General features: G+C 38.6%; 1 protein-coding gene across 2 annotated transcripts in view; it reads right to left on the reverse strand.

The window, feature by feature from the left end:
- Window positions 1-23,160, reverse strand: part of znf469 (zinc finger protein 469) — a 226,993-nt gene that overhangs the window by 39,714 nt on the left and 164,119 nt on the right. For both annotated transcript variants that reach the window (XM_023349913.1, XM_014469969.2), the window contains one exon: window positions 12,844-13,055. The gene's annotated coding sequence lies outside the window, so the exon portion shown is untranslated. The remainder of the gene's footprint in view (window positions 1-12,843; window positions 13,056-23,160) is intronic.

Here is a 23,160-nt window from a genome sequence, read left to right on the forward strand (position 1 = left end):
GCAGAAATAAAACCAATAGATAGTCATGAGAAACCACAAAGCACCATTTAAATAAAAGCACATGGAAGTCAGCCTGAACATAGCTGCACACACATATGGAAACAGAGATAAGCCCCCAAACATTTCTTTGAAATGGGAACATTCTTAAATATTAAAGCAAATGGTGATCATTTAGGGGTGTGATTCTATCTTGACCGGATGAGCCCTCAATGTGCTAACACCGATTTTGTCAAGGGATAAAGAGAGGCAACATGGGAAACAGCCAGGTAGTGCGGTTGACTACATTTAACCGTTTAAAGCTGCAGTATGTAACTTTTATAAATGGCATGGTTTTTTTTGTTGTTTTTTTTAACATATTTGTTAAAACTGTCCCTATGTCATGACAGCATAACATGAGACAGATACTCTGTGAAAAAAAATCAAGCTTCTCCATCTCCTCCCAGTGCTACTACTTATGTCTGCAGAAATACACTGCTCGGTCAAAACCAACCAGAGCCAGGAGGTTTTAGCAAATACTTTAAAAACATATTGTTTATAAAATAGCATACTGCAGTTTTAAATGTTGTTTTCAAATTTAAATGTATTTTAAATGTGTAATATTATTGTTCTTGGAGGCCAACTTCATTAAAAAAAGTGGTGAGCTGAGACCCATAAATGCAACTTAAATCAATCTAATAAAACCACTCCAAACAAGTGTGATGTAAAACTAATCTAAATCTATGCAGTCGAAAATAAACACACCGTCTATATTTTAAACTACTGAAACTGGTTAAAGTCAAGTCTCTAACGACCAAAACAAATACCTAGTCTGTCTTTAACAGTGAATTACAAGATTATGAGATGCAAAATCATGTACTGTTTTATTCTTGTTAGTATAGAGGTCTAGACCCTGAGGCTAAGTCAAGTCCAGAGGCCCAGTACACAACTCAAAATCAGATCCTGAGATCCAGACAACAAATTTGAACATCAAAGCACAATCCTAAGTCGAGTATGAATTCTGTTTTGTGATATAAGGTTGACATACGTAAGTCAGTGGTTCCCAAAGTGTGGGGCGAGCCCCCTGAGGGGGCGCAGTGCCATTGCAGGGGGAGTGCGGGAAGCAGTACGGATGAATGAAAAAAAAAAAACAGTTATACAAGTGTTTCACTGGTTTGTAGTGTGTTTTGTTGCAACCTGAAGTGTGAAATAAACTTCAGTGTAGTTTGAAAGTGACAAGTGACACAGTCACAGTTCCTTGGAGAATTAAGCACATGATCTACAAGGTAACCTGAAGGCAGTGATAATTGGTTCAGAGGGGCTGGAGTAGCAATCCAATCATCAGAGTGTCAAATAGCATGGAAGGTGAGCCCATCCAACAACCAATTACAGTCTACATTAGAGGCAACAGGAAACGAGAGTCACATAGGAGTAGGGAAGTATGGTGGCAATCACTTAGGGTTGCAACACTGGCATAGAAACCAAACAAAAATATTTTTATAACACACAAGTAGAGGTACTTTCTAAAAAAGTGGAACACTCCCACCTCAAAATGACAATGTTTGACTCAAATTCCTTCTGGAGTTAGTTATTACTCCACCCTGTCACTTCATCTATCCCTACCTTCAGTCTCTACAACCTTGCCACCTGTTTCATCATCAATAAGAAAGTGACTTCATTCCAGGCTGCACAACCCGTATACTTTAAAGACATGTCTAAAGATACAGCATCTTCAAATACATTGATTATCATCATCAAAATTGTTTTGAGAAACAGAGGTTGTCTTTGATAGATTTAAAGAAGAGTTGCAAAACGATTCAAAACTGTCAGGTGTCACATCAGTATCTAAATGTGTATGTGTGCGTGTGGGCGCGTGCGTGTGTGTGTCAGAATATTAGACAAGTTCACCAAGTTCAACAAGACACACACACAGACAAAAAACACCTACACCACACATTTACACAGACAGGCACAGATTGTTTTTTGTGTTACCATTACTCAAGAGCACATTGCATTGATTCATATGTTGGAGACTTAACCCTTACCCTAACCATAATCAATACTTGCCTAACTCCAACCTTAATGCTAAAGTCGACTCACGTTTTGCTCTGAAATGCCAAGATTTATTTTATGAGGATTGTCTGTCCATAAAAGGGAGGCGAGTCCCCACAACAGAAGTGTGTGAATATACGTATGTCCGCATAATTCAGCATATACATAGATTCAGACACACACACACATACAAATTACTCAGTACTCCCTTTTTTCCCTGAAGCAGACTCTGCAAATGTTTGGCTGTGCCAGCTGTGTGAGCTTGAGGCAGGGTGTGGGGTATATACAACAGTCTGACAGACTGCATAATGTGTATACACACAGTCATAAACAGTATCTGGAGCGGAAGCACTGATCATCTAGATGTGCTTGACCCTGTAACCCCTGGGCTGAACTGTTATCTTTGCTACGTCTGTAATATTCAGCCCCCAAGGCTGCAGGAAACACTGGTTGCTGCTCTGTACAATGTACTGACCGTGAGTGAGTGTGCAGGGCTTGAGAGTACACACTCACCAAACCTTGCCTGATTTCATCTTCATTGTTTACCTTAGTGTACAAAAGTAAATATAAATTATCCAAAAGTCTGTTTGCGTGTCTGTGCATGAAAATGCATAAACATGTCAGCGGCCAAGTCTTTGAAGTTGACCACAGTGGCACAGTGGTGCAGTGAACTTTTGAGCTGAGAAGGGGAGAGACCCACAGACACACATTTAGTGTGTCAAAAACATCTGGCCTTATTTATAACTCCTCTGGAAAAAAAATTACAAGAATGGAACTAAATGAGTGTTTAAAAACTGGGAAGACTCAAAAAGTGCTGCAGAAGAACTTCAGTTTCTGGAATGTCACAGAAATAACCAAAAATGGCCAAACTGGGAGGGGCTTGGGGGTACACCTGAAATGTGAAACCTGTCATGCCATGCAGTAAAGCAAATGATGCTCTTAAAAACATTCAGTCAATGTTTTCATTGGATGACAGTTTTACCTTTTAACCCAACAAATCTATATCTCTTAAGCAGAAATGTGACTTAGCAATAACAGTACAGCTCAGAGATAAAATGACAAAGCTCAACTTTCTCTGTAAGTGTGTGAGCACCTGTGAGTGACTAAATGGAAAGATACCAATCATCTGCATGCATTGCATGTCATTCATTCCAGCTTTTTACTGCTGTAGGGCCAAGAAGTCACTGTGAACTCCTTCAGCAAACACTTAGAAGCAAGAAGAGGGAGCATTGAGGGATGAGGAACTGGCAAACATGCCTGTTTGAACCGGAAATATTCAGCAGGGTTAGAACTTTGAACTATTTGAAGAATGGACACTAGAGAAGGCCTGGCAAATATATGTGTTAGAAGACCAAACAGTGGTGAAGGCAGAGCTCCCATGGGGAATCTGACAGTAGAGCCTGATAGTTATCTGCAGCTTACTCTCCACAATTTCGACAGTTTAAATGAGAAGCCACAATAAGCTCAGTTATCAAAGAGGAAATTGTCCATTCAAGTTTAAATACCATATTGATTTTCTTGTTCCCAAAGCTCTCTCTTCAGCAGAAACAGTGACACTGGTCAGAGTTGATGATAAAATGGATAGAGCTAAATATAGGGAACTACTTTAGGAAAAAATGTTAGAGGCAGAAAATAAATTTAAGATCAGGGCAAAGCTTCACTCTCCAGCACGTACCCATTTGTAAACATACAGACCGACCTAAAGTGAAATGATTTAGATCAAAGCTTATTCAGATGTTAAAGTGTCCTATCAAAGTCCAGTCAGGAATCCATTGCAATACTGCTGTCAACACAAACTTGCCATCCAGTCTGACAGAGCTTGAGCTGCTGAGCATGCAAAGCTGATAAAGACATACCCCACAAACTACCGGGGTACCACTATAATTGAAAAACCCCTCTTTTCAGATTTAATTTGTGAAAAGAAGAAAACTGTGCAGTCTTTTTCTTCCACTTTAAAATAATACAGTGCATTGTGTAGCTTGGTCATATGAAATTCTAATAAAGTACATAGACGTTTGTGGTTGTAACTTCAAACGCTATGAATAAATTGGCAAGGCAAAGTTATTAGAGAGGAATGAAAATTAAGCAGCAAGCAGCTCACCTTACCCAAATAAAAGCTGTCATGCTTCTTGATTCAGTTCAGGACAATGTCTTCTTATCTGATTCTGTTTATGGTATCCAGTTTCTGTCCCTCATACCACCAACAGTTCTTGTATAGACTATTGGTGGTATGACACCTAGCCTTGTGTTTGTAGGGATTGCAAGTTACTTTTTGCGATTAAGCATCATAGAGGTTAAAAATCTCAAGCTTTAAAACTTAGGCCTCCCTCTTTAACCTTCATATAATGACTTGTCTGTCAGCACTTGAAATGAGTGTGGTCATCTGTCTACGACAGACTGCTGAGCCACAGGTGACCGACATCAGTAGTTCAAGACAGAAGCTTTGAAGTCAAAGCCACAGTGAACTCCTTTCCACGCAGTTCTCAGGGCTCTCCTTTAAATAGCGAATGACGTCACACCCTGATCAGGTCTACCGGCTTAAGCCCAAAATAAATGCATCCACAACAATACCACATCTGGAGAAAAGTGTTGAAGTGAAAAAGAGAAGAGGAGGAATGTTGGTGAAAGTGGGTCAAAAAGCTGTTTAGCTCTCTAACATCTGGAGCTGCTTCAAACGGATTTTATTTGAGGCTGTCAAATACTTGCTAATCATTCCTAAGATGTTTCTCAACTGTAATTTAAAACTTATTTAATCTCTAATTTGCAGCATAAATTGAGACAAGGTTAGAGCATGAAGCAAAATTTTTTCAGCATCAGCTCTGAAGAGGTTTGTGGGGACGTTTTCTCAGGAAGCCTGTTCTTGTTGTTAGTGTCATAAGCAATTGGAACCTTCCTTCAGCAGAAGGAGCATAAATGCAAGGCAAGAAATTGAGACAATTTTCTGCCTGTTGGAGAAAGTGTCCAATAAACACACAATGAGTGATCCAGCAGTTATTTGTCAGCAGACACATGAGTGAACCGCCTCCAGTCTGACTCCACAGATAGAACTTGCAGCCATGGGTGCATGAAAAAGAAGATTGAATGCACACACATATGAAGAATACCAATGAAATGATTCTTCTACTAAAGCAGATTCAGTGTCATAACACCAATTCCCAAAATCCCATTTACTACTCTAATGCTAAGAGTGAAAGGTTTGCTGGTAAAACAAAAGCAACATGACTGTGTCAGCAGAGGGAGAGGAACATAAAGTAACAGATGACTCATATGTACATCCTAAATATAAAAGATGTTGAGACTGGAGCCAGCTAACATAATTAAAGAGCAATAACAGACGGAAAACTGAGAGTTACTGAGCTGAGAAAAATTAGGTCAAGCAGTTCAGCTCAAGGACTGTAGATCCAATAAAATACCATCTGTGCTGTCAGTTTTTATACAGCAAGAGGAGATCCACTAAGGGAAGCTCTTCACTGCGACTACAAAAGGAAAAAATAACAACCTAAGAAATTAATGTCACTGCGCATTTTTCTAGAAGCTCAAATAACTGCCTGTACATACACTGCACTTAGAAGAAAGTAATACAAATATGATGGAATAATGCATCCTCCACAGTGTTAGAATAGACAACACTGGGCATATATGTCCATACAAAAATACTGATGATTCTTTTGTTTTCACGTAGAGAGATAAGGATTCCTGAACTTCAAACAGTCTTTTACTGTAAACAGTATACAGTAATTTTGTCTGTTTGGTCTGTCTAGAGCTTTATTTTTCCTTCTAATCTCAACCTAAGGTGGTCCTATATTACAAATTTTTGCAAATAGATGAAATGTTTTGTAATCTCAAACTATTTTTAAGTTTTTTAAGTTTAACCCTCCCAAGCGTCCTCCTGAGTCCTAAACGGACCTGTAAACCAACCATTTCCATTTCCTGATCAGGAAATGGTTGGAACTGTAAACCAACCATTTCCTGATCAGGAAATGGAAATAGTTGGTTTACAGGTCCAAAATTGAGATAGGAAGGGTCAAATGGTAGCATGAAGGAGGAAAATCAAGATACAAAAATCTACAGGACTGAATTGCCCCCTCCCCCATGCAGTTTAATAACCATTCACACTTTGAGATATATGAATGAAACATCTCATATTCTGGCTTTATTAAGGAGTATCACAGAATGGATAGATGAGTTTGTGAGACCTTAATTTCCCAATTAGTGTGATTGTTTTAACAATGAGCTAGGAGCGTGGAACGCTTGACCCGTCAGAAGTAAAAATATCCTTTGGATAATGATGGGTAAAGCAAGAAATGAAGTCCAGCTGTCATTTATCCACTTAAAATTAGAATTAGCTCTGTCCTATAAGCTATATTTCAAAATTGAAAGGAGATATTTATGTTACCAATATAATAAATAAACATGAGCATAAATATTTATACTAAAATTCAGTTGACAAACACACCAAATTTATATCTCTTCAATTATGCATTTAAATTTAGCAGTAAATTATAAGGACTCTAAAATTGAGGTTTGGCTTTCTAATGGGCTGATTGAGGAAAAAAAAACCTTGGAGGTTCTCAAAGTTTTAATGACTGGGAGCAAATCTCTGCAGCCTGTTATTTAAAATCTAAATCCGATAATTTATGATGTACTTCAGGTATAACCAAGTAAGAATGTAATCATTCCTTCCCTTTTGCTTCCTCTGGTTGATTGGTGATGTGCTTTTTCATAGCATCATATACCATCTCGCTGCTAACATTGAGGAGGCAGCAGTTTAAACTGGTCTTTTTCTAATTAAAAAGACGGCTAGAGAAGGATGGAGAGAGTGAATTCCCACAGGCTGCATCATGAACTTTCTGATTCAGAATATTCTCATCATAGTGACGCCACCTTTACTTGCTATGCTTTATGGCACTTGTCAGTAAAATTTGAGGAAGAGCTCCGTGCTACAGCAGTTTTGTCACAGAAATTTATTGGATAATTTGATAGCAAGACCGAGAATGAGCTAAAGCTGTGATGTATATTTAACCAAAAAAGAAGACGACTACAAATCTATCCTGAGAAAACACAACATTTTAGTTACTGACAACATCAAAGGATAATGAACAAATTATAATTATAGGATTGATGTGAGAACTTTAAGTCTTTTCCTATGTGTCAGCATGGCATTGTTGTTATTTGGAGCTTCATAATATACTGTACTGTAAAGAATCCTTGGATGTAGTATTTGGAAGGCTTTATGTTTCATGTGCTGTGCATTCAAACTCTACTTGCCAATTATATGTTATGCCAATTGGATGGACTTTTACTGGCTTTAAATCTTAGTGACTGAGATGCTAAAGCTTAGAGAGAGCGGCATCATGATGTTGGTAGAAAACCGGCAGTGAGGAAAAATGTTGATTAATCACTATTGCAACATGATATTCAACAATTCTGTTGCAATATTTTTCTATTATTATTTAACTCTACTATGATTGTAATCATAGTACTGTGATTATAATGAGCTCTTATTCTTGTATGAATAAGAGCGCAAGATACTGAGACATCATTCATTCATTCATTGTTTGTATCCACTTGCGGGAAGTGGTGCCTATCTCCAGTGGTGAGCGGGAGGTTGCATTCTGCACAGGCCACCAGTCTATCAAAGACACACAGCTTGCACAGACACACTCTCACCTAAATTTGAACCAAAGATCATCTTGCTACAAGGCAACAGGGCTAACACCATTCAGTCCTCATATGACAATTTAATCTCTTCATAATGTTGTAGCATAGAAAATCAGTTTCACAGCTACACACAAACTGAGGAGGATGGCCCAAGGGACTCTGGGCTACAGTATTGGTGTTCTCACCACCATCTCTAGCTTAGAGACACTGAGTTTGAAATGGTAACAAGTTTCAAACTCTAGTCTGGTGAAACAAACAAGAATAGAATGAAAAAAACAACACAAGAATAACTGAGCTTTAGACATCTGCATTGATCAAAGAATAAAATACTATCAATTAAGTTCTAGCTTCAGTAAATCAACTGAAAAAGAGCGTGAGTGCTCCAGTCCGAGAGAAATTAAGAGGTTTAACATACCAGCTGAGTCTCATATACAAACTGCTCAGTGCAATCCATTTTTTCTACTTACACTGTTTTCAGATCTGGAATTCTACTCATCATGTGGGTGGAAATGGTCTATAAAGCAATTTTGCCATGGTTCAAACCAATCTGTTTGCTAGCTAAGCCATTTTTCATCATTCAGTGAACATTATGTTTCTGCAACAAAAACGTTCGTACCTTGTTTCTTTCAATTTACACTGCAGACAAATAAAGTTTGCATCTTATTACAGTGCTTCACAAAACTATTCATACACATTGAACCATTTCATCCTAAATCATGAACTGCAATGTGTTTCTTTGGGATTCCTCACACATGACCAATCGTGGATAGTTATGAAATAAAAGAAAAGCGTAGCTTTTTCTGAAAGTTGCTGTCATGTACAGTACAGACCAAAAGTTTGGACACACCTTTCTAATTCAATGGGTTTTCTTTATTTTCATGACTATTTATAAGGCAAGAAATCCCACTTATTAACCTGACAGGGCACACCTATGAAGTGAAAACCATTTCAGGTGACGACCTCTTGAAGCTCATCAAGAAAATGCAGAGTGTGTGCAAAGTAGTAATCACAGCAAAAGGTTGCTACTTTGAAGAAACTATAATATAAGGGGTATTTTCAGTTGTTATACACTTTTTTGTTTAGTGCATATTTCCACATGTGTTATTCATAGTTTTGATGCCTTCAGTGTGAATCTGCAATGTCAATAGTCATGAAAATAAAGGAAACTCATTGAATTAAAAGGTGTGTCCAAACTTTTGGTCTGTACTGTACATGACAGCGTTTTAGAGCCATCTTTTACTACCGTTGCAGCAACAAGTCTTTTGATTTTTTTCTAATGACTTTGTACATCTAGAGACTAAAATGTTGGCCAATTGCTTTTTGCTAAACAGCTCAAGCTCAGTCAGATTAATTGATGCGTATCCTTTAACAGTTGTTTTCATGACTTAATGCAATTTCTCAGGAGGATTTAGATTAGATTAGAATTATGCTTTCAAAGTTACTATTTCATTGTAACTTTGACTGTATGTATGCTAAATATTTTAGTCTCAAGACTTTTTCAATCAATTCTGACCAGATTCCCTCTCCCTGTAATATTGCAAATCATGATGGAGCCATCTCCATGGTGTTGGTGGTGTGTTCAGAGTCATTTTTGGTGCAGCCCTTTTGTTCACTGATTGGCCTGGTAGAAAATCTACCGGACACAATCCGAATTAAGGGGAAAAAGCCCAAACTGTACTGGAAGCAACAATTTTTTTTGAGCAAAATTGCACAGGAAGGCAATGGCCAGGCTAGTATTTAGCATGTAGGCCAGAAAGCCCAATTTCAGAGCACCTTCTTCCATGACAGGGAGTGATTAAGGGTCTACAGTCAAATTAACTTGTAGTGTCACAGGCATGAGGTGGTGATAGGGTCAGGGGTCACACTACCCTGACAAACAAATGAACCACCCAGCTAGAAAGTCAACAAGAGATACTTTCCTACCAAGCCCTGGCAACAGCAACGGCTGGCAAACATGTGTGTGACAAACATGCCATCTTAACCAATGACAGAGTCTCTATCATCACCATATGGGGCTGCCACACAGGCATACCAGAGAGAGTGGGAGAGCCACAGCAGGAGGTGAGAAAAAACAGGCAAAGCAGGAAGGGTAGCACCAGACACTGTAAAAGATAACAAGGCTAATACTGATAAGACATTTTCAAGACTGTGTACATGGGTTATGGTCTTTAAGCTGCTCTGTTAGATCTGCACTGTAAGCTCTACAAACTGCCTAAGTTTGTGTAAATGTTATGAGGACTCCCTGATGTGAAAATCATGGGAGAGATGCTGCTGTTAGCTAGTCTGCAATCAGGCAAAGTTTTACTGTAGGTTCTATTGTTTCTCTTTAGGGCTTTAAGACTGGTATCCAGCACTCATGATGGCCCCTCTCTGCCATTATACCCCCCATAAATCCCATTTTATAAACTTTAACTGTCTTGAGAAAACACACAAAGCTAAACTCAGGGTCCTTATATAGTGCTTCCTTTTCCCTCTCTGACTCTATCACAAGAAATCCGATGATTCATCTCCTTTGCCTCAAGATCCACTTTGTACCGCACCAATGTTTTTAAGCATTCCTGTTGATTTTCCACACTTTCATTTTATAATTTTATTTGCCTCAGCTTTATGTCCGTCCTCATCTCTAACTCTGTTTGTATTTTTCTTTCTCCTCCTCTTCCCCTCACTAGTTCTGGAAAGTACATTCGCTCAGTTCAACAGAGTGACACAAGGACCGTCTCCTTCATGGCAGACTTGTGTTTTTTCAATTAAGCTTGGCTCCTGTACATTTGGGAAACCATAATTCTCAGGGTCCGGCAGAAAGCAGTGGAAAGTCACTTAGGTTTTTCTTTCTGGGAGAGGTATTGGAAAGATCCATTTCCTTGAAGCATGTTAAAGTAGGGAGGATGGAGAATAAAATTATAGGAAAACCATCAACAAGATTACAGGAGGTGTTGATAGAAATGAAAGGTCTCGCTGAGGGGATCGGGGTGCAACAACTTGTGGGGTGAATAGGATCAGGAAGGTGGTGAGGGAGAGAATGCACATGGATGGATTTCCCAGGGAATGTGGATGAAAGTAAGTGAGTCACAGGCCGAATCTGGATTGCCCAATGGGGAGGAGGACAGATCCACTGAATTCACTTCAAAGCCTGTTGTCACTGGACTGCAGATGCCTCTTGTCAATTATATTTACAGAGATGAACCCCAGTAAGCCGACTCATCCGTTTGTACTTAGCAGCTTTCAGTAGTGCAAATAAACAAACAATAACCTGCCATGTGCAGTTTAACAGCTCACACAAAAATACAGTGTGGTTGAGTTTGATATTGCCACTTTTATCAACCATCAATTACATTGTATTTAACAAAAGTAACTTATGCAATATTAATGATGGCCTGTAGGTGGAGCCACTCATTATATAGAAAACAGATTTTTGAACACAAGTCCTAAACAATCATGCCTTTAAAGCAGTCTTTGTTTAAATGTTACAGCCACAAACATTATGGAAGCACATTACTGGGGCATCAAATTTTAACCAACATGATACACGCAGCTTGATTAAACAAATGAAAGGCAGGCAACTTTCAAGATAGGAATATAAGATGAAGGGAAAAAATAATTACCGGTAAATCACCTTAAAGCCATTTTTAGACTCTGGGCCTTACATTTTAATGGTGTGGGAAGTTACACTGCCTTAGGTAAAAACATCTAATACTACAGTCTTTGCAGTTTTATCTATAGTTAAACCGGACAGCCAGAGAATTTTTGGAACTAAGATTTTGCAGCAGTGTCTCAATAAAAACAATAGTTAATCTCATGCCATGCTATGCAGACACGACTTCCACACTGCTGAAGATTCACTAACTTCATAGTGCTTGAGGTGGGATCCTGACATATTTCCTTTTAATTTTCTACCACTGGAGAACTATCCGATGCTCTGTATCCAGCATAAGAACTACCATGTGGAGCTGTTTAGAAGTGGAAAAAAAATATGGTGATTGTCTGGCAAAAGTAGTGTACTGAGTCCTGACAAAATAGAAAACTATTAATACCACATCCTTTATTCTAACACACACACATTAGTCAAATGTGGGATGCATCAAAGATCTAGATCTACATAATAGTTTATTTATCTATACGCCAGCATACGCAGAACAGTGCCAGAGTTTGAAATTATGCTCTAATTCTTTGATTTAAAATCCAAGAGACAAAATCTAATAAATCAGTTCATACTGATCAGCATTTAGTACATGAAATAGATTTGCTTTCTGTTTAATGTTTCATACAGCAGTAATACCAGCATGATTCAAAGATCTATTCTAGATTACATAAAAAATGCCCTTGAATTAATGCGATATCATCAGCTGACCTACTTTGTGCCAAAGGTCAGTTAGTCTGTGTCCACTAAATTTTGCTCTAGTCATATTCCCTTCGGTCAGCTGTGAACTTGCTGACCTAATTCAGCATCACAACCAATTTCAAAATGTTCTTAATAATACATCCCATGTTGTCACCTCTGACCAAGACAACCACAGAGAGAGTCGCCACTTACAGTTTTCTCTCCCACTGCTACCAAAAAAATAAAAATAAAAGACAGCTGTTTTTAGAGAATTAAATGAAGTCTTATTGTGTAAAATAATAAGAATTCTTCAGGAGAATAAATATGTAGCACTTATTGCTGGTTGAGTTTTTTTCTGGAGCCTGATTTACATCACTAATCCAATTTATAGGAAACGAAAAACCCTAGACTAGAACACAAGTTGATCATATGCAGACATTTGCTAAAGAGGATGAAGTGTGTTACTGGGGAATTACTTACTCAACCTTTAATTAGTACCAAAGTTCTCAGCAAATTATCTCATCTTGACATCCCCTTTCAAGAATGTGACAGTTTCCTTCTTTCAAAGATGCAGTTCATCATTGTCAGAGTAACTCTTTCACTGTCAAACTTAGACTAAGTTCATAAGTGCATGTTCATGTGAGAATTCACGAATGGATGTAGAGAGTAAATACACACAAACACATGCGTATTAAAAGTGGGAGTGACTCCTGATGTACAGCCCCCAATATACCACCACCCCTCCTGTGCCCCCACTACAACAATCAGACTGGGCAGACAGCAATACAGTTCATAGTTATAGAGAATTGCAGGAGTAATGACTAAGGAAGTCTTACCTCAAAGGTTTTTCTGTAAAGCCAACACAAGCAAAAGACTCATGATTGTAGCGGTTTGTCTCAGGCTCGGACTCTTTGTGTCATTTAGTTGCGGCAGACGGGAGCTGGGATGCATAAACGCTGCAGAGTGGAGACGCTTTCGGCACACTTCACAGACAGGGAGGGCTGTGGAGCAGCGCAGACCCCAGGCCCGTCCGCTCACACTCTGCCGTCTGAGGATGAAAAGAGAAGACTTCATTACCAACACAAGACACGCCTCCACCACTCTGGTCTCCCTCCTCCCCCACCCTCCCATCCCTTCTCTCCTCCTTGACTACCTCCCGGTTTCCCTTCCACACTCCCAGGCAGTAGCACGCTCCAGGGCCTGCCCCAGCCAAAAAGAGGGGTAGCAGACTGCCAAAAAAAAGAAAAGAAAAACTCCCATCTCAAAGCTTACCAGTGCAAAATACAGGAAAGGCAGACAGGGACAAGAAGAATCAGGACAGTGGAGAAACAGATAGGCAGCATTTATCACTGTATCAGTCTTATATAATCTTAATGTTTTACATCAATTGCACTGTCCCAAATTTAGTTTTTATACTTAAGATGAAATTGGTAGAATCACATTCGAGACAGAAAGAGTGGCTGCAGATGAGAATATAAAGCACAAATAAAGAAGGAAAACAAAATGGAGAGAACTGACTAATTTCTGTGAGGAATAATTTGACATGACATAGGCAGACAGAAATAGAGACTTGGATACACTCACACTGAGACATAAGATCAGTTATGAAGTTTCAAAGCATAAAGTTAATGAGGGAAAAATGACAAATACAACCTGGGGTTGTTGTAAATGCTAATTAAGACTTTCTGTGAGAGAAATCACATCAAAAGAACATTGTTCATGAGTGTATTTGTGTCTGTTTTAGGTTCACGGGGTGGGGATAATGTCTGTCTCTATGTACTTGTGCATCTATAAACCTAATTTTACTTTAGCTCTTTGCAAGCTGCTTCCATGGACAACACCCAGAATAAAGTTTCAAAATCTTTGTCCATTCTGTCCCCTCCTTCACATGGCAAATGAAGTCTCTCCACATTAGATGGAGAAAATAGACTTAAAAACATTAGCATTTTACTGTCTGTAATTATGATGGGCTGGGTAGAGTCAGCTCAAGTTAGTCTTGTGTTTTAATGGTGGATAGGAAGAAACGATGCATTAGTTAAATGCCATTATACAGATTCTTAATAATATTTATTCTCATGTGTTGTCATGCAGATTCTCTGTCTCTACAGATGAAGATTATTTTACTTCTATATAATGAATTCTGGCTTGATTCCAAATGACTGCAGCCCTACCTACTCTGACCGATTAAGAATAAAATAATTTATGACTTAAGCTATCCAAAGCCATCTGGTCTTGTTTGAAATGGCTATTCCCCCTCAGTAACAACTGGAATCAAGTGTCTGCAGTAACTGGTAGTATGTATTTTACATCACCATGAAGGAATTTTGACCCATCACTTTTTGAAGAATCAATTGAATTCAAATGAGCTGGACCCAGCAAATCATTTTTAAGCATGATCTGTCTATTTAATGTAATGCTAAAGATATTTATATCAGATTTAATTCCAGACTTTGTCTGGCCACCCTAACATTTCAGTTTTTTTGAGCTTTTGTCGTTCAGAAGTGGACTCTTGGATTCCTACTAGAATCATTAAAAAAATCTGCCCCAAACTTTGACCAAGAATCATCAAATTTGGTCCAAACCCAATAATAAGTCAGACATTTTGAATCAAAGCTGCCATTTTGTCTCTTTCACACATGCTGTGTCTAAACAAACTCCCCCTACATCTTTTGACATGCAGACTTCTGAATCTGGCTCTGGACTGACATTGGAGATCAAAAATGATTAAAAGGTTTTTGCTGCATCAAGGCATCTGGGTGTGGCCAAGTCTAAAATCTGAGAATTTGTCATAATACATCAAAGTGAAAAATCTCCACACTCAAGCGCCCAGCTGCATTACATTTTCTGTGTGTCATAACAGACCAGACTCATAATATTCACTTGGTCAATTGGTGACATAACCTTAGTTTGTAGGAATGACTGAATGGTGAATTTCAATCCCTCGTTGTTTGCATATGGTTGACTCTAAATCACAAATGCATAATCCAATTTGCACCAAACTGAATATGAACGACCTTTCTTAACCTATAAAGAGGCCAATAGGATAATTTTGGAATTTTATTCCATCTATATCTCCCTGAAGCATCATCCTATCTGCAAAAGATTTTTTGTGCATCATCATGGCGAACTGCTAGACACTTTGGTGTGATTGTTTGATCACTTAAGTCCCACCCACTCAGACAAGAAACTGAGTGGGTGGGATTATTGAGTGACTCCTCAGCTTCCCCCCGTGTATGATATACGATTAAAATTGTGTTCAACAACCCTTGATCGTCATCCATGTTCAAAAGTCTGCAGGAATTCCTCATAATTCATTCGCCACAAAACAGAAAGTGGCAGTAACTCCTCCTGTCTTGAAGGATTTTCGGTCAAACTTTAAAGACCTGCTGGTGAATGGTCAGTCAATCCTTAAAAATGGACATGTAGTCATGTGCTGATGTCACAGTAAAAGTAACATACTCTGATGGAGGAGAACACAACTGCTAATCCATCATTGGATGGGGAAAATAGTCCTTAGAGCATTAGCCGTTTACTGTCTGTAATTATGAGGAGCCAGATAGAGTCAGCTCAGAAAACCTCTGCACCATGCCCCCAGTGCCACCACACACAACATACTTCTATCCCAGTTTGAAGTGGGTCGTGAAACACAAAGTAACTGTCGTAAGTGAATGAAAACAGGGACTTGGTTAAATTTTTTTAGTTAAATGATATATTCTAAGGAGTTATTGGCAGAATATGTTTAAAGAATAAAAGGCCCAGAAGTTTACAGTAATTTACAGTCAAGGTTTACAAGTGCACTGCAGTTCACTGACTCGGACTGGCAAGCATTAAAGTTCAAAGTAGGACTTTACCCAAAAATCTGGTGTATGCTCCAGATCAAACCCCAGTTTATGGCATGTGAGCTAATCCTTGATCCTGATGGAAAATATCAAGAGACATCACCACATCACTAAATCCATCACAACTTCTAATTTAGTAAAAGAACACAGATACAGTTGTAGTTACTTAATTACTTCTTAGGAACAAGCAGAATAGTAGATGGGGGAAAAAACATTTAAAGTGTTTACAAAAAAGCTAGGAAAAAGTCAAAAGATCCAAAAGAAGCACAGAGGGAAAGGAATGTCAGCACGAAGTAATAAAATAGCAACATTTTTCTGGGCAGTACTTAATGATGTAAGTAGGGATTGTACAGATCTCTGGCAGCCTCCCACACTAACATTAACACCTACATAGACCTTCTCTGTGGCATAATGGTGTCAAATTTACACAGGTCCACTAAACAGTACTTAAGGTTATGGACTGCCTTCTCTGTAGGCTGAAGAGTTGAGGTTTGAGACAGACAGCTGGAGCAGGCTGGTGGTGGAATGACAGCAAAAGAAGAGATTAACTAATTTTAGCGTGCTTTATTGCTAACGTTACCACTAACTCACCGAAAACCAGAAACACAGACAACCCTCTTGTGGTGTCTTGTGTCTTTTAATCAAACGTTTTTAGTGACAGAGAACAGACTATTCAAACATCTAAAAGCAAGTCTTTGTTTACAATTTTACAAGATTACCAAATATGTTAATTGCTGTAACAATAGTACATTATTAATTATAGCAGAAATTGGCATTTATTGAGGACATTTGGAAACATAGGGAGAGACTGTGAATTACATTTGACTTCGGTGCACTGGGGGTGACTCAGCATCTAAATCAGGCATGTCCAAAGTCCGGCCCGAGGGCCAATCACGGCCCGCCGTCAGATTTCATACGGCCCGCAGCCTCGGTCTTATAATGTATTATTTATGGCCCGCCTCCACTGTCAAACAGAATCAATAAATCATAAAACTTGAAACTGTAATTCCTCCTTTCACCAAATGGTGGCAGCACCACTTTAATACTATCAGTCTCTGCCTCCGTGCAGCGAACCGCTCTCCACTCATTTCTGCCATGGCCACTGCAAAGAAAACGAGGAAAGTTGACAATGAGGGCCGCCGCTTTCAAGAGAGATGGGAATTATAATACTTCACTAAAAATCAAGCCAATTGTGCTTGTCTAATTTGTAATGAGACGGTTGCCTTGTTTAAGGATTTCAACGTATAGAGACACTACCAGACTAAACATGCTAACACATACAACAAGCTAACAGGAAGTGACCGTGCTGAAAAACTGAAGCAGCTCCAAGCTGCACTGGCATCACAACAGCGATTCTTCACGCGGGCCTGTGAGTCAAAAGAAAATACCACCAAAGCTACGATGTTAATGTTAATAGCTAAACATGGCAAACCTTCTACTGAAGGCACATTTATCAAAGACTGTGTTATGAAAATGGTGGAGAACATTTTGCCCTGAGAAGAAGCAAGAATTTGCGAATGTTTGCCTGGCAGTAACAGTGTGGCACTGAGAGCTGAGGACATGAAACTGAGTATTTTGAACGGCAACGTCTGTCACTATCAGCAGTGAAGAGCCAAAAGAACATTTATGCACCTGGATTTATGGCACTTATTTTTATTAAACTCTTGAGTAAGATTTGGTTATTACTGTTGATGTTATGAACCTGTAGATGTGACAAACTATTACTTTCTGAAAGATATTGTAAATGACGAGCAAAATTCACTTGTTTTAAGATTTAATAATAACAGACAACTTTGCATTACTTATAACTCCTGTTTAAAATGTTCTTGAGGCAAAGATATTTTTAAACTCATGTAAATTTAAGGTATTTCATACAGTTTGTTCAATGTTATCTGACTCTCCAGATATGAAAGAAAAGCAGAATTTCTGCTTTTAGAGTTGCCTGAGTGGCTTATATTTGGTTATTTTGTCATTTGAAAAATAAAGATAATTGTGACAATGAAAATTGTTTTATAACGGTGTGTATTTGCATGAAACTTTTGTAGTTAAAAAATGTCCGAACAAACTATTGGCCCCCGGGCACCTTCACTTTATCAAATCTGGCCCTCTTTGCAAAAAGTTTGGACACCCCTGATCTAAATGGACTGAGATTTACGGTGGAATTTACTGAAATGAGTCAATACCACAATCAGCCACTAGGGGCTGAACAGTATAAGACACAATAGGTTACATTGAGCATCATGAAGTCTGTTAATGGCATAAATATTTCTAACAAATTTAGTGCAAAACCAAATAACTTCAGGAAAAACAAATAAAAAACATGTTTGGCAGCCTACAAATGCCATCAAATGTGCATCTAGTTGTATTTCATTTGAAAATAACAAAAGTAATAATTTTGTAATACATCTTTTCCTCTATTTTCTACAAGGAAACTGATTCAATTTAGATGGAAAAAAGGGGAACACAGAAGAGCTTTTGTAGAAGCTATTGGTGCAAGACTGATATTTGAGTACTGAAATTTATACTTGAAGAATATGTAGATTACAACTACACATGAGTAGTTGTAATCTACTCATAGCTTGACCTGAACTTGTTTAAGCAAGGTTAATTTGCTAATACAAGAGATGTATTTTATTCTTTTATTCCTCAAGATACGCAGACACCTTTTCAGATGTTGAATGTGCATAAATAGTCCTTCTATAACTCCAATTTGGTGAAAAATGAAGCAAAAACATCACTGCATTACCTGTAAAATCTTTTAATAGCTCTAGAATATCCCAGTCTTTCCTCAGGGACCAATAACCTGGTAAAAAGAAAACTAATAAAACATTGAAATTCTTGGAATAAAATGCAGCCTGTTATTTACTGACACACTGAACTCTTACTACATATATTACTGTTTACTTTAGGACATTTGGTGTCACATTCATGTGCCTTTACTGCACAACTTTCAGGGGAAAAAACTGTAATCCATAGCAACAGAGTGAGCTCAAGTCAAGTATCTGGAAACACTTTCTATGGAGCTCCTTAAAACCACAGTAAAACTGTAGTACCTTAAGATGTTTCATGGACAATGATAGATAACTGAATGCCTTCACTGCTAATAAAGAGATTAAGTTTCAGCTTTGTGTTTTATCCCAGTTACTGCAGCTTGGTATGCACACAGCCTTTTAGCAAAGTACAGTCTCAGCTCTGCCTTCCTTTCAAGTCATAAAATGATATCTTCAACCTGATTTTGCCACAGTTGCGGTGAGCGTTCAGAGTACCAGGGTAATTCCAGGTCAAGTTGGTGACACACCCAATACCCCAATGAAAGGCTTCTCCATCACAACCAACACAAGTGCCCCTGTAACTGTCAATTAAAACCACTGACTGTAGGCACTGACTACATGTGGTCACTCTATGACATGACTCATTGACTGCTAGGTACCTGAAAAGGCCAATAAAACAGTTACATTAAGACTCAAAAGCAGGAATAGATGGCATTTTACTCACACAAGGACTAGTTCAGTGAGGGCACAACGACAAAAAAAGAACAAACGAGACTGCGGGTTTTAACCCAAACACAGGTGATGGTGGCAAACCAAACACATCCATTTCTTCCCTCTGTCTGTGCAGCTGTCGACTTCTGGAGCTGCCAGGCTCGGCGGACTAACTGAGTACTGGGAATTTCACACTTTTGGCGACCCCAACCAGCAATAAGTAGAAACCATCACACCCTGGTGTTCCATTTCTGACCCACAAAACATGAACCTCTCCAGGGCAAACAGGGGACACTTCAGCCAGTGTAGACTTAGCAGCTTGTCGATGTGTACTCGCCGTGTCATGTCGGCCAGGAGCGATTATGTTCCCAGGGTGACGATGTCTGGGCAATTTGGGTTATGAATTAGAATATTTTAGGTAAAACAAGAACTAAGAAAGGAGTTAAAGAACCTGTCTTACATTTAGGTAATTAAGAAAGAGACAGAACAAACTCATGGTCTAATAGTCCTTGACTAGAGACACCTGAGCAACTGTGGATATCTCAGATAGGTAGTTATTCCTTTGAGCACTTCTTGAGGACTCTAATTAATATTTAGGCAGTAAAGTTGCATCAACAGACTGATATTCCTCTAATGTCATCAAGATGAATTCAGTTTTCCAGGGTATATACAGGAATTAAGTGCTGACACCTGAATAAGACGCTGATGTCTTCTCTGATGGTTGAGGATGAGCACCATTGTCGTGGCTGAAATACAAATATTTCTCATGTGCTTACATCCATCGTTGCCATAATTTTTAATGCTGTATTATATTTACTAACTTGTTTTGTGATTTTAATTGCATTTCTTATTTAAGGGATACACAGTGATTGTAAAATAGTTGTTTGTTCTTTTTACAGTAGCACAATATCTAAAAAGTCTTACCCATATTTAATACAAACAGCTAATGTCTTATTTAAGTTTTGTGGTAAGTGTAATAATATCACAGTTATTAGGTTCTCTCACAGTGTTGTTAGGTATAGTTACTACTGGCCTTAGCTTGCAGGACAATGTAAGAGGTTCGCAGTGATATAGTCGTCATGCTAACGTGAAACATGGAAATTGGTAATTGCTCACTGTAACGTCTTTGGATTTTTGATTAAAGGCTATTGGACTCCATAAGAGACCTGATGGCATCATTCACCCCTCACCAAGATATATTTATTGTCTTTTTACAAACAACATACATTTTTACTTTGTTTTTACCTCGGCTTACATATTTCCATGTTCTGGTCAGTTCTCTGTATTGATTATTGCTCGAAAGGTCTTGCTATGTAAGTTTCTTCCTTTGTATTTAGCTTCTTAGTTTATTCTCACACTTTGTTCTTTGTGCATTTCTATGTTGGTTCTTTAGATTGGTGCCTTTCTTGGTTTATTGTTATGCCTCCTTTTGTTTCTTTTGTGTCATTAGTCTTTTATTCATTCTCACCAGTAATCTGCACTCATGTCATTCACCTACCCTGCCTCATCAACTCCATGTATTCCACCTGATCTGTCATTCCTATAAGCTGTTGACTTTTCATAGCCTGATTCACATCTAATTATTTGCTTTGCTGTTCCTGTCCCTGAGTTTTGAAAGTTTTTTTTATTAAACTTCTCACCAATTCTCTGTCTCTTCACCACAAAACTGTATGTGTGGAGTGGGCCTGTTAGAGAGGACTGTGCGAGGGATTTCAATGGAAACACGCACAAATTATGTATTGATATGTAGTGATTATTTAGCTTCAGTAATGAGCACCAAATCCTGGTTGGAAGGCCTCCTTGCCATCAACTTAATCTTTAATTCCCTTCACAACTTCTTTTTCAGATTCCAGTCAAAACATTAATTTTACTTCCAGTCCAAAGAAATGTTGTATCTAAAGATGGATTTGTAGAAACTTAGCACAACTATTTGAAAAGAAGTGTATTGTATGGCTCAGTTTTCACTTTCAAACTATCACAGAATAATTTACACCCTGCTTGCTTGATGGCATAAACTATGCCTATAACTGAAGGGATGTTGATAAAAAATATTAGTATCAATAATTACAGGACTGACACTAAGTTCAATGATACATAACTGTATTGGAGTTTTGAGTGGTGCTGTCTTTCTAATATCAAACTGAAGTGTCCGGATGAAAATAGAGGGTGCATAGAGCTCACATTCATCTGCAGCAGAGCCACAGCACTGCAAACACACAGATGTCCAGCCCTCATCTGCACAAATGGACCTTTCAATCCTTCCCCTCACTTTTGTCCCATCAATACCTTCCTCTTCAGTGAGACCAAAGCCACCAACTCCAACATTCCCTTTGCCCATTTCCAAACACACAGAGGAGTGAATAGAGTCTACTGTACCTTGTGCCACTCCCCTCTCTGTGGGGTAAAACACATCTTGACAGACCTGTATTTATGGCCAGCTGGATTCATGTTGGAATGAATGATGAAAAAGACCAAAATCGTCACGCAGGATGCCCATTTATATTAAATGTTGGTCAGCTGAGCGAGTCTGCTTGTGTGGCCTAAGCAGAAAGAATGCTGCTTGTGTGTGCGGGTGTGTGTGTGTGAGACAGTAGGACAAGCGCATTAATGACAACTAAAGTGTGTTTTTTGCTATGTGTTATCTCTATCTGTGTGGATGAATTTGCCATTTCTTCATTTCTCAGCAATATTCAAAGGCAATCCTGATATATATCTTTATTTACCCCAATTACAATTATATTGCAGTATGACTTTCAGGACAAAAAAGTGAAATATATTGTGTAATTTCAAGTTTGTGCAAAACTTTTAAATTAACAATACATATAGTCTGAGAGAAGTAAATATATCTCTTATTTGAAGGAACTAGACACTTTGTACAATATTAAACTTGTACTTAAGGTAAAATAAATCCATAGTATTTGATGAAAATCCTTTCCTGAGAACAGAAATATTCCTGTTGCCCTAATAAAAAATTATATTAGAAGGAAAGACTTTGCAAAGGAAAGGACTTTGTTTTTCCTTCACACACACGTGTTGTGCATACTGTATCACTCCAGGAATCCTCCAGGACAGAAAGCCTCAGTGGGTCTGTGTTAACAATGGGAGCTGGGGTGAACTAGGGCAAAGATCTTTAGTCCTTCCCCACATAAAACTTTTAATATGAGGCCTCCTTAGAACCGGTCGGCCATCTAAAAGCACTAAACCCTGTAATTGACCTTAAAAATACTTTCCGTGGAGGTCGCCAGTCATGTCATTGGCCTTCGGCCCAAGCAGCGGCCGCATCTCCTCAGCCCAGAAGGAGCCTGGGAAGGCCTCACAGGGTATATTTAGTGGCCCTATCCTTTTGAGAGGAGCAGGAGATGTAGATAATGCCAGTCTGCATATAAAACCACTCCTCCGCCCACGAGTGTGCCTCTGACAGCAACATTTCCCGCTCCCACGGGGACGTGTTTCCGGAGGTCACAGGTTAATTACATGAAAGAAGGATTGCAGGTGACATTTACACACATCAAATGGCAAGCTGTAGAAGAGACCAGGCACAAGACAGAAATATGCCATTCTTCACTACTTTTGCTGGCACTTGCCAGAAAGAGCCCAAATAAATAACTTTATGGCAGGAGCACAATCTCTAAATTAAAACAAACATATTGTGTGAAAGAACATGCATCAGTGAAAATTTGTTTTAAAAAACCCTCCAAAAATGCCACAAACTGTCAACAGCACCCTCTCCCCAATCTGCTTCTTCCTCAAATCAATTGAGTTATTTTTTAACTGGGAAATCAAAGGCAATGATATTTTTTATGGCTTTTTTGTCATCTTTACTAGTGTCACC

Source organism: Xiphophorus maculatus, chromosome 2, assembly GCF_002775205.1.
Source record: "Xiphophorus maculatus strain JP 163 A chromosome 2, X_maculatus-5.0-male, whole genome shotgun sequence".
NCBI lineage: Eukaryota > Metazoa > Chordata > Actinopteri > Cyprinodontiformes > Poeciliidae > Xiphophorus > Xiphophorus maculatus.